Genomic DNA, 6,794 nt, shown 5'->3' on the forward strand with positions numbered 1-6,794 from the left:
CTTTGACTTCATATAGATGGGGTTTATTTTTTTTTTTTTTTTTTTTTTTTTTTTTTTTTTTTTTTTTGTTGTTTTTTTTTTTTTTTTTCTGTGATGGCAGAGCTGAGTTTGATGTAGTGCCCAAATCTTTCCTATTATTATCAATGCTGGAATCAGTTTCCAGGTGCCTTTAAAGAATAAAAAGTTCGAAAGAACAGTATCTTTTGTAACATTATAAATGTCTTTGTGCTCAATTTTTTTTCAGTTTAATGTGAAAAATATATACATGTTCAAATGTTCTCTTTCTATCCTGTTACATAATCAGAATGAAATCTGCTATTAAAATGTAAAATAAAAGAGGAGCAATGGAGTTCATTCAATTCACAAATACATTTAAGAAGTACAGAATTATTATTTTATAAGCCTGTAATTGCTCTCTTCATTTTCTTTCATAATTGTTCCATGTGTGGGGGTCGGAGCTGTCGTTCATCCCACATATATATGAAACGCACTTCATACAGGACGTGAAGTGAGGTCAGGGAAGGAGAGTCTTTTAAAGGAACATTTCCACCTCCTTCCTCATATATGAGCCGTGCACATTTAGACTACTTATATTTCCACTGATTCACAACGCCTCTGCGATAAACATTCAGTGTCACATCAGAAGTGTCATTGTGGTCACTGAATCTGGTTCATCTCACGAGCGAGCGCAGGCAACTATCACACGAATGAGACGAAAGTGCTTTGAAAAAAGTTACGACCTCCTACTTGAATGGAGTGAAGGTGAGCCGCCAGATAACATCATGTTACCTCGCAGAGAACGACTAGCCTGAGCTTATTTACATGCTATGTCCATATTTCAATGTGGTAAACTAACTTAAGTGACTTTTAAGCCACAAAAGATTCTTTAAAAGCAGAGAACCACATGCCAAACTTCCTCAATGCAGCAGAGAAACCAAGTGACACAATGACAACCAAAAGTCCCGCTATGTCTTGTTTTCATGATATACAGAGAAGTGAGAGATGTAGAAAAAATGTGAAAGGGAAAGTGCAAAAGAGGATGAGGGGAAACGACACAGAGGAAAAGTGAGCGATGTCCACAGGGAGAAAAATATTGCTCACCTCTGATGAGACGGATATAGTCGTTGAAGGATGGACCAGGAGGAAGAGCTGAAAGTGCAACCAAGTAATTTTCACTTTTCAAATAAAAGCTATGGTTTTAAAGAGATTCAAATTTCCCTGAAAAGGAATGTTTCCCAGAATGGAAGTTGAAAACTTTTTAAAGAAAGTAATTGAGCTTATGGACAGAACTGCCACTTTTTTATTTATTATTAACATACTGGGGGATAAAAAATAAAATAAAAATTCTCACCTATTCGTTGGCCAGTTTTGCCATTGGTTGCTGTAAAATAGTATTTATTGTTACTTTCATGACAAAGGTACACAATTTTCCATTATATTTTACTTAAAATGAGGGGGGGGAACCTGTTGAATTTGTCTCTTCGCTTCCAGTCGTGCTTGTTTGAGACTAAAGAAGAAAAAATCATATTTATCTGAAAATGAACAAACAAAAGGTACTACAGCAGTAAAACTGAAGTGTGCAATGTTAAAACTACTTCTATCCCAACTTAATATGCAGAGAGGCAACTATAAGTAAGCCATTAGTAGTTTGATTTCCCCCGAGAAGTGTAAAAAGTATGCCTTTTTAAATCATTGCTTTGTTAATTTGAGCAGCAAAACCACCAAGATTGGCTCAAGCTATAGACTTTAGTCATGTAGTGCTATATTTAATTTTTGACAGGAATCAAAAAGAGGCTGTGAGGAAAAGAAGTACTGTGTGTTCAGTGGATTGTTCTGTTGTTTAACTATGACTGTTTAGCTGACGAAACATCTTTCCGGAGCAAAAAAAAGTATAATTAAGTAGACAAAAACTTTATAAAAGTTGAAGAGTCTAGGATCTTTATACTGTGTGTGCCTTTTTAAAGACTCTTAAGTCTGTCCCACACAACCTTGTTTTCTGTGTTAAATTCAAAATGGCATCTAACCTGATTAAGATCTATAGCATAAGGTTGGGGTGGGACCATCATGGGTATGCTTGAAAACGGGCTACACTGAAGTATTTCTATATGATATACTGTGCAATCTCAAAGCAATCTGGTTGCATGCAATCGCAAGTCACTCCACCTTTTCTCGCCATCTTGTCCCTGCAAGATATACGGTAATTATCAGAAGAGCCGAGGTCATCAGGCAGCACCAGCCAATCAGGAGGCGGAACCTGGGGTGACTTGCACTGGTCATCTCCGTGACTAGCAGAGACCAAGAAAAAAGAAACAAATGCATTGTGAAACCAAAGATATATGTTTACAGTGAATCATGTGGACGAAACCCCCATAACAGCCTACTGACCTAAATACGTGGACTTGATCTAGATGCACAGCCCTAGAAAGTACAATATATCACGCATATACAACCACAAACTGTGAATGAAGAAAAAACTAGTGAGGTGAGCAAATCTATTTATATCATGAATGAAACCTGCAGAGATTTCATGTAAATATTTGCATACAAACCTCTATATGTTTTTACTTACAGGCCCCAGACCCATCTACTCTCGCTCCACATCGGTTTCTAGTTATGCATGTGTGCATGGCTAAAAAAAGCAGGGGTATATTTGCCTCTCACCTAAGTGAGGTGAATTCCCATGTTACCCACAAAGATACCCTGACCTCACACCCAGGTGGGTAGAATATAACTTACTGAGTGTTCAGTACTTAGAAGCTGGACATTTTTCTCTAAACTGATAACACCGTATCTTCTAAAGGAAGTATTTTTGTTGGTTTATTGTACCACTGATCTGACATTTTGATTTGGTAAAGAAATCGATTAGTTCTTGTCTGATTCACTGTGGGTTTGCTGCATGTCAATAGAAAAGCATGTGTGGATTTCTAAAGAGTTTTCCAAAGTGTTTCCCATTATTATTCCCCTCAGCTTTCTGAGAACCAAACAGCAACACAAAATAAACCTGCATTTACCAGATTACCAATTAACTAATCAGTTTAAAGTTAAAAAATAGTGTCAAACTATATAATAAATCTAATCTAAATAGGACACTCCTTGAAGCCTAGCTGGCAAATGTGATAATATATTACAATATATTTAGGATTGGGGGATCTAAAGTGAAATTTTCAGAATTGGTTATTGAAAATCACATATTGATCAATCTAAATATTAGGAGTGACACATCCCTCCATGGTGGTTATTGTTCTGAATGTGTACATGTGCAAGAACACTTGTCACAGATCTATGGCTAAATGCAAATCCCCAATTGAATTGTAACATCATTCAATTAATTGTTCAATTAACATATTCTATAAGGCATATAAAGAATGAGAATTAAATATGACCTGATCTTATTAATATTGGGTACTAGATTATGAGAGAGATTGCTTTACTCACCTTAGTGTGTGCTGTAGTGTGAAATGTGGCTGTAGGACTGAATGAGCATCTAGACATGGTCTCTCCCACAGGGTTTCCCCTTTTCAAGCTCTCATTTTCTAGCCCTGGACCTTTTCTATCTCTCTCTCTCTCTTTCTCTCTCTGTGTGTGTGTGTGTGTGTGTGTGTGTGTGTGTGTTTCTGTGTGTGTGTGTGTGTGTGTGTGTGTGTGTGTGTGTGTGTGTGTGTGTGTGTGTGTGTGTGTGTGTGTGTGTGTGTGTGTGTGTGTGTGTGTGTGTGTGTTTCTCTCTGTCTTCCTCTGTTTCTTTCGGTGGTAGTGGCTGTGGTTGGAAACATAAGAGAAGGTGGATGGTCAGAACATCACCGTACTTGACAGAAACAAGATCTGAAGTTTCTGAAAGTGATTGGACTTATAATTTGGTTTCAGTGAGTAAGTATATAGAATACCCTTCTGTCTATTTATTGTAACACAGAATTTCAGCAGCAACCCAAGAAAGTTGAATGATAATGAAGATAAAAGGTCATTGACATGTGGCTTCTGTTTAAGCTCATTAGTCAGTCCTAAAGCAGCCACTTTCTCTTCAGCTCTACCAGACTTGTGAAAAAGAGGAAAAGGTGGTTTGCCCAAGGAGATCTTAGGGGTTATGATGTGTGTACATGATGTGGTTTTTCATCAAGGAGAGGAGTAGGTGCGTGTTTATACTGATAAGCAGGCACTTGTTGTTTTTTTCACACTGATCCACAGCATTTCTTCTTTTCTTCTCTTGGATGTGTTAAACCCTTTGGGACATCCCCAATTCAGTCGCTTGTACTTTCCTATGAAGACATGCATACCACATACTCCTACACAAAAACCCACACAAAGACAAACTCTGTCTTCCTCTGTTTCTTTCGGTGGTAGTGGCTGTGGTTGGAAACATAAGAGAAGGTGGATGGTCAGAACATCACCGTACTTGACAGAAACAAGATCTGAAGTTTCTGAAAGTGATTGGACTTATAATTTGGTTTCAGTGAGTAAGTATATAGAATACCCTTCTGTCTATTTATTGTAACACAGAATTTCAGCAGCAACCCAAGAAAGTTGAATGATAATGAAGATAAAAGGTCATTGACATGTGGCTTCTGTTTAAGCTCATTAGTCAGTCCTAAAGCAGCCACTTTCTCTTCAGCTCTACCAGACTTGTGAAAAAGAGGAAAAGGTGGTTTGCCCAAGGAGATCTTAGGGGTTATGATGTGTGTACATGATGTGGTTTTTCATCAAGGAGAGGAGTAGGTGCGTGTTTATACTGATAAGCAGGCACTTGTTGTTTTTTTCACACTGATCCACAGCATTTCTTCTTTTCTTCTCTTGGATGTGTTAAACCCTTTGGGACATCCCCAATTCAGTCGCTTGTACTTTCCTATGAAGACATGCATACCACATACTCCTACACAAAAACCCACACAAAGACAAACACTCTTGTACTGTCCCTGTCTCTTGAGCGACTGGTGAAGTGAATAACCATAGCATTATCAACATATAAACAAAACATATTCCGAGAAAATATATGGAGGAATCCTTCAGATGAAATCAGTGTACAAAAACAGCACTGCCTCTAATAGTATTTTTAATAGGATGTTTAAGGTGTTAGGGGGTCGTTCACACTGAGGACGTTAAGTATAACTATACAGTTTTAATAATCACTCTAATTCTATGAGAACAGTGAAGTCCACACCACAGCTATAACAATGACGACACTATCGTTTAAATCGCTTTAATAAGCTGATGAGCAATAAAAATATTAATAGCCAATCAGAATCCATCTCATTTTAAAGAGCTTGAACGTTGGACCTTAGTCTGGTTAGATGCCATATTGAATTTAACATGGATGAAAACAAGTCCATGAGGGATAAATTTACAGTCATTATACAGTCTTTATCTAGATCATGTCATTTGAGCAACTCAAAAACTTAGACATTTCGTCAGCTGAACGATCGGTATGTTGTTAAACTACAATCCATTAAACACACTACTTCTATGTCTCACAGCCTGGTTTTCATTCCGTCATAATTAAATATGCCGCTTCCTCAGATGGTCAGATGTTGTAACTGCAGTGCGATTATTGTAAAACGAATGTTATCGACCGTTGATGTGGATGCTAATATAGTTATCATTATAGTTATTTTCACACTTACCATTCTCGGTGTGAACAGGCCTTTTGTGTTATACTTGTGTGGACTTCACCATTCCTGTAGACTTTGAGTAATTATTAAAACTTTATAGTGTATAAAGTTTTGTGTACTACAATGGTAATGTGTACTACAACGATTGTTGGCTCTTTGATGAATCACTTTGTTCCTCTTTTGTAAATCACTTTGGATGAAAGCATCTGCTAAATGCATAAATGTAAATCAGTATTGTTATATTTATCATCTAGTAGCAGTTTACAATAATGAATAATCTAACACCTAGGTGTGCTAACATATTATGTTAATATGAACTCATTATGAGTTAAGGAATGTACTAATCAAGAACTAACTTTAACTACAACATTCATGTGTGTAAACTTACCCAAAGTGTTAACTAACAAATATGACCTAACATGTAGTCATTATTCACATATGAATGAATATGATCTATGTCGTAGTTAAGGTTAGTTCTTGAGTAGTGCATGTCTTAGCTTATCATTAGTTCATATTAAAGTACATTCAATTTAGGTATTAGTGCATGATTATTCAGTACTTAAAAAGTGTTACCTATCGTCCTTAGTGTGAATGAGTTTTTAAGTCGTTGTATGTTGTGACAGATGTTGTAATGGTTGAGGCAGGAAAACTAATGAAAAAAAAAAAAGCCAATTTGAACCTGGCATAAGTGGTGATGCCAGGTTAGTGTTAGTAGCATTTCATTTACTGAACTGAACTTACCCAAAGTGTTAACTAACAAATATGATCTAACGTAGTCATTATTCACATATGAATTAATATGATCTATGTCGTAGTTAAGGTTAGTTCTTGAGTAGTGCATGTCTTAGCTTATCATTAGTTCATATTAAAGTACATTCAATTTAGGTATTAGTGCATGATTATTCAGTACTTAAAAAGTGTTACCTATCGTCCTTAGTGTGAATGAGTTTTTAAGTCGTTGTATGTTGTGACAGATGTTGTAATGGTTGAGGCAGGAAAACTAATGAAAAAAAAAAAAGCCAATTTGAACCTGGCATAAGTGGTGATGCCAGGTTAGTGTTAGTAGCATTTCATTTACTGAACTGAAAGTGTAGCACAATACCAACTAAACATAGAACCGCATATGTCATATACTGTATTTAGCACAGATACAAAAGAAAACAGTTAACCAGGATTTATTTTCTAATTAATGAAGGT

This window comes from Sinocyclocheilus anshuiensis, unplaced genomic scaffold, assembly GCF_001515605.1.
Source record: "Sinocyclocheilus anshuiensis isolate Anshui unplaced genomic scaffold, SAMN03320099.WGS_v1.1 scaffold758, whole genome shotgun sequence".
NCBI classification, from domain to species: domain Eukaryota; kingdom Metazoa; phylum Chordata; class Actinopteri; order Cypriniformes; family Cyprinidae; genus Sinocyclocheilus; species Sinocyclocheilus anshuiensis.